General features: G+C 24.2%; 1 protein-coding gene across 1 annotated transcript in view; it reads right to left on the reverse strand.

Moving 5' to 3' along the window:
* LOC111688618 overlaps positions 1–6,262 on the reverse strand; it is a 129,017-nt gene extending 122,755 nt beyond the window's left edge. The window contains exon 1 of the mRNA XM_046952148.1: positions 6,220–6,262. The gene's annotated coding sequence lies outside the window, so the exon portion shown is untranslated. The remainder of the gene's footprint in view (positions 1–6,219) is intronic.
* Between the last annotated feature and the right edge of the window lie 213 nt (positions 6,263–6,475).

A 6,475-nucleotide genomic window follows, 5' to 3' on the forward strand; every position in this document is an offset into this window, starting at 1 on the left:
TAGAACTGTCTATAGTCTGGACTATAGAACTGTCTATAGTCTGGACTATAGAACTGTCTATAGTCTGGACTATAGAACTGTCTATAGTCTGGACTATAGAACTGTCTAGACTATAGAACAGTCTAGACTATAGAACAGTCTAGACTATAGAACATTCTATAGTCTGGACTATAGACCTACCTATAGTCTGGACTGTAGAACAACATATAGTCTGGACTATAGAACAGGTTATAGGCTGGACTATAGTCTGGACTATAGAAAAGTCTATAGACTGGACTATAGAATAGTCTATAGTCTGGACTTGTCTATGTCCACATTATGGACTTTATTATAGTCCATAGTGTGGACATTTTGTAGTCTGGACTATAGATCAGTCTAATTTAGAATTTTTTCATATTTCTTGCGGATGACTGTCAATTTTTGAATTAAAATCACTTTTTTCTTTAAACTTTAAGTTATTAAGAAAACCACCCAAACTATAATTTCATTTTTCATTAAATTTAATAAATTTCAATTGATTATTACAACAAAAAGGTGTGAATCAATATTGTAAAAAGAAAAAAACTCACGCATAATTCTCATTATTATTAAACCAGCTTATAACCCCTTTATTTTTACAAAATACAGTTTCCAACTATTTAACTGTAAACTACAGGAGAAAAAAAAACTAAAAAACAATAATTGAAAATTATAAACAAAATAAAAAAATGAAAATAATTTAAAACACGAAATCAACATCAAAATAACATGAGTTGCACTTTACAATATCATTTCTTATGAAGAAGAAAAAAGTTCTCATAATGATGATACTGCTGATCTGTTTTGTTGTATGAAAAAAAAAGTTGCTCTAAAAATAACGTGGAACTGAACTGAACTGCTGTCTGTAACAAGCCGTAACTAAAAATGACCAATAATCATGCGTAATATGGGTTATGACTTGAAATTTCGAATTATGTTTTATGAAACACGTTTGTTATTACATTTTTTTCTGGTCTTTTTTTTTGTAAATTTAATTTTGTTTTCTTTATAAAATGTGTTGTTCTGATTTTTATTGCTTTTCAATTAAATTTTGTTTTTTTTTTAACACGATTTCGCTAGAAAATTATGCTTTTTCACTTTGAGAGGGGCTAATGTTGAAGAATATGATTTCTATTTAACTGTTCGACTTGTAAAGAAATTTTATTATAATGAGTTAATATTTTTACATTTATTATTTTGTTTTGTAATGAGAAATTTTAAATTTACCATGATTTTCTTTTAATATGAAGTTTAATTAAATTTTTCTTATTTTATATTTACAGGTAAGCTTTCTTTTTGGTTTCATGGAAACCTAATTAGGCTCTGCTTTGCAAAGTGGAGATATTAGGATTGAAATATTAAAACAGGTGAATATTTTGAAATACATAAAAATTATTAAATAAAAAAAGCTTTTAATCATATTGAATGAGATTTTTGTTAACATTAGAAAATATTTTTATTATCTTTAAGTTTTAAGTAAAAGCCTTTTAAAAAGCTGACTGAATGAAAGCTTTTGAAGTTAAAAAATACACATATTAGCTTTTTTGCAGAAATGTACTTTTCAGTATTTTTCTTAAAGAAAAAGTGTTTTATAAACTTTTTTTAAAAAATGCTTTTAATTTTTTTGTTTAACAATTTTGGAGAAGTTTTAGTTATGATTTGATTTGAAGAGCAACTTGTTAAGCTTTTAATCACATTTTAGCAAAATATTGGCAAAAAGCTTTTTAGTTTTTTTGAAGAAAATTATCTTCTAGTATGTACTTTTTAATAAAGCTTTTATAACCTTTTTTAGAAAAGTTTGTAAATTTTTTTTAGCTTTTTTGAAGAAAATTATATTTTAGTACTTTTTTAAGCTTTAGCTTTTTTGAAGAAAATTATATTCTAGTAATTTTTAAAAATTAAATAGCTTGGAGAAAAACTTTTTTAGTTTTTTTTAAGAAATTCATATTTTAGTACTTTTTTAAAAAGCTTTTATTAAATTTTTAGAAAAAGTTTAGAGAAAAACTTTTTAGCTTGTTTGAAGAGTATTTTTAAAAAAAAAACTTTTAGCTTTTTTGTAGAAAATGCTCTTTTAGTTAGAATTTTATAAAAAAGCTTTTATTAAATTTTTAGAAAAAGTTTGTAGAAAAACTTTTTAGCTTGTTTGAAGAATCTTTGTAAAAAAAAGCTTTTATAAAAAAGTTTGGGAAGCAAATGCTCTTTTAGGTAGAACTTTATAAAAAAGCTTTTATTAACTTTTTAGGAAAAGTTTGGAGAAAAACTTTTTAGCTTTTTTTGGAGAATCTTTTAAAAAAAGCATTTCAAACTTTTTAGAAGAATTTTAAGGAAAAACTTTTTTTAGCTTTTTTTTTTAAAGAAAATGCTCTTTTAGTTAGAACTTAATAAAAAAAGCTTTTATTTAGTTAGAACTTTATAGAAAAGGTTTTTTTAACCATTTAGTAAAATTTTGGATATAAACATTTAAGCGTTTTAAAGAATCTATTTAATAAAAATCTTTTCAAACTTTTTAGAAAAAGTTCGAAGGAAATCTTTTTAGGAAAAGTTTGAAGAAAAACTTTTTTTTAGCTTTCTTGAAAACTTTCTTTAAGTTAAAACTTAAAAAAAAACGCTCTTATTAAGTTTTTTAGAAAATGTTTAGCAAAAACTTGTTTACCTTTAACTAACTTCTTACACTTTTTTTAGAAGAATTTAAGCTTTAAGAAAAAGTTTTTAAGTCCTTTTAAGAAAAAGCTTTTAAAAACTATTTAACATTTTTACATTTTTACATTTTTTACAAAACTATATTTTCTTTTCTAAAACTTTTCTTTTTTTTTTTTGAAGAAAACACTTTTTATTTGTTTTATGATCAATTAAGCTTTTTTATCTTTTTAAAAAAGCTTTTTTATCTTTTTAAAAAAGCTTTTTAAACTTTTTTGAAGAAAACGTTGTTTTAGCTACGTTAGCTTTTTAAAAAAATAAGCTTAATAAGATTTTTTGAGAAAAAACTTCTTTATACTTTTTAGAAAAAGCTTTTCTTTGTAATATAAATTTTGTGATTTTTTACAGACAAAAACTTTATTTAAACTAGAGCTTTCTTATTTTATTTTTGAAGATATAGTTTGTTAAACATTTAATATGTTAACATAAGTAAGGTTTTTTAAAGTGTTTTAGTTTTTTGAATTTCAAAATTTTTAATCTTTTTAAGGAAAAAACTTTAAACAAGCTTTTTTGGACAGAGCTTTCTACGTTAGCTTTTTAAAAAAATAAGCTTAATAAGATTTTTTGAGAAAAAACTTCTTTATACATTTTAGAAAAAGCTTTTCTTTGTAATATAAATTTTGTGATTTTTTACAGACAAAAACTTTATTTAAACTAGAGCTTTCTTATTTTATTTTTGAAGATATAGTTTGTTAAACATTTAATATGTTAACATAAGTAAGGTTTTTTAAAGTGTTTTAGTTTTTTGAATTTCAAAATTTTTAATCTTTTTAAGGAAAAAACTTTAAACAAGCTTTTTTGGACAGAGCTTTCTTCAATTTGTTTTTGAACTTAAAGCTTGTTTAGCATTTTTAAAGGAAATATATATTTTTTTTTGGTATAAAAACTGTTTGAAAGCTTTGAAAAAGTTTTCTTTTAAGAAATTTTTTGTTTTGCTCAAAATAATTTTTGAAGATTAAGCTTTTTTAATTAGTTATAAATATTATTTGACTTAGTTGTATAAAAACTATAAAAACCTCCTAAAAAGCTTTCAAAGATACTTTTAAAAGCTAAAAACAATCATAAAAAAACTAATTCCCTTTAACATTTAATAATCAATAAGTAAATAATTTATTCTAATTTTTTTACCCTCAATCTTACTTCAGTAGTTTAAATAATGCATTTATTCCACAACAAAAATTGTCTATGAAAATTAAAAAAATATATTTGTACAAAAAAAAGTTTCTTAGAAATCTTTATTTACGTTTTCTTTTCTACTTTTGAACATTTTATTATTGAACAATTTCATATTCTTTACTTTTGAGATGCAGTTTCTTGCGAACAATTTTCATTAGGTAATTCATATTAAACCGAAACCAATTACATTTACGATACAATAAACTCAATTCTGAACGCTTCAAAGTAATTATCACTTGGTATTGTTTTATTTTCGATTTTTTTTTTCAATATTTGTCGGCATAAACTGCTGAAAACTAAAATACATTCATTCACATGTATAATTTTTTTAAACCCAAAAGCAAGTGTTTTTGTTGCTTTCCATTGATGTTGGTTCAATAAAATCGTTTTAAGCCACAAATGCAAAGACATAAAAGGCTGACTTTTAACTCTAGCTGAAGTCAAAAATTTGCTAAGAAACTTTTGAAGGTACTCCGTTCCTCAAGTAAGTTTAATATGGTATGGTCTGAATAACTAACTAAAACTTGACTGCCTGTCTGTCTGTCTGTCTGTCTGTCTGTCTGTCTGTCTGTCTGTCTGTCTGTCTGTCTGTCTTTGTAGTATTATAGTGTTATTATACTCTTGTTGTATGCACTTTTTTGAATGTGTTTTTAGTTTAGTTTTCGGTCCTTTCTACCAACACTTAGCAGTAGTCTGTGTAATTGTTCTGTGCTTTTATTTGCACTTTTTCCATAACAAAATCATTTTTAATTTTTCTTTTCTACGGTTCTCTCACTCACTTTAACACTACTTTAGTTGTGTTTTTTTTTTCTTAAGGTTCTTGCTAGAGTAGATCATTATGTTTTGGACATTAGTTTGTTCGTACTTGTAGTAGGGTGTTAAGTAATATGTTTGTTATAGAGTTTGTTTTTTGTTGTTGGTTAGAGAAGAACGTAGTGATATTTAAAATTATATTTAAATCTATCTATCTATCTATCTATCTATCTATCTATCTATCTATCTATCTATCTATCTATCTATCTATCTATCTATCTATCTATCTATCTATCTATCTATCTATCTATCTATCTATCTATCTATCTATCTATCTATCTATCTATCTATCTATCTATCTATCTATCTATCTATCTATCTATCTATCTATCTATCTATCTATCTATCTATCTATCTATCTATCTATCTATCTATCTATCTATCTATCTATCTAACTAGATTTCTTTCCAATTTACCCACTTTACTTAAAAAGTATTTCTCACACATGAACATGATGCAGCTTAAGCAAACTCTTCAAGAGTTGTTACATGTGAGGAACAGGACAATTGTCTTCAAGAGTATTTTTACCTACCCCCCTCCCAATTCCAGAAGATATTAGATGAGGTGGAAGAATAAGAAAACTGTAGTAAAAAGAAGATGATGCTATTCTACCATGACCGTAATGGAAATTATAATGTTGATTGGTTTTCTTAACAAAAAAAACAGCAGAGAAGCTCAAAAAATCCTATAAAAGTAACAAAATGAATTGTTACTTTAGCATGAAATAGTTCCTTCTTCTTCTGTTTTAAGAAGTGCAAGAAGATGAGGCTGTTGATGCTGCTGTTGATGATGATATTGTTTGCTCTGCTTAAGGTCCTCAGGGATTATTTTTTTTCGTTTCAAACATTTCATCATTATAAACATACATATAAGAGTTTTAGTTCTTTTTTTGTATTTTTTTCTGTTGTATGTTGTTTATGATTGTAAAAATTTATTGTTTTGCAATTAAAATTCCAAATAAAAAACTATTGATTGTAGTTTGTATGTTTACAGCAAAAACCAAGAAAATAAAAAATGATTTGTATACTTATTTGTTGTTTTTAGCAATTTTCTTCAGAATATTTTTGTTATTAATTTTTTTGCAAAAGGATGTTTACAGCCCAAACCTTATTTTTACACGGGAGGTGTTGATGTGATTACTGGAATCCATAAAATATTAAAGATTTTTATTAGTTTCCTTTTACTTAAATAAAAAATTATTATGTATTTTTTTTTCTTCTGTATATTTTTTATAGAATAAGGTTATACAAGGTTAAAATAGTTAAAATATAAGGAAATTCTATATTTATTACAATAACTATGTTTAATATAACTTCTAGGACTTTTTTTGTTTATTAACATTTTAAAAAGAAATGTCTTTTAAAGGCAAATATAGTTCATGTGGTATAAGACGTCATTTAGAATAAGTGAGAATAAGTTTTAATTCTAATCTTCCAGTAACATCTTCTTTGCATATATTATATATTTTTAAACAATATAACAAATTTTTAAAAATACTGTTTGACAACAACTTACCTTAAAAATCAGCATTTAGACATGTTGGATTTGATACTAAAAGAAAAAGGAAAAATATATATTAAAATTAAAATAAAAAAATTTCCTCTTTATTAGAAACATATTTTTTAAGTTTTCTTTTAATTGATCGAATTTCTGTTAATTGAACGCTACTCGAATTTTCCTATTAATAAAAATCGATCGATATTCCATCAATTAAGTTGCACATCCGTTTGGTTTTAGTTCAGCTTTAGTTCAGTTCTAGTTCAGTTCTAGT

Source organism: Lucilia cuprina, chromosome 5 (assembly GCF_022045245.1).
Source record: "Lucilia cuprina isolate Lc7/37 chromosome 5, ASM2204524v1, whole genome shotgun sequence".
Taxonomy (NCBI): domain Eukaryota; kingdom Metazoa; phylum Arthropoda; class Insecta; order Diptera; family Calliphoridae; genus Lucilia; species Lucilia cuprina.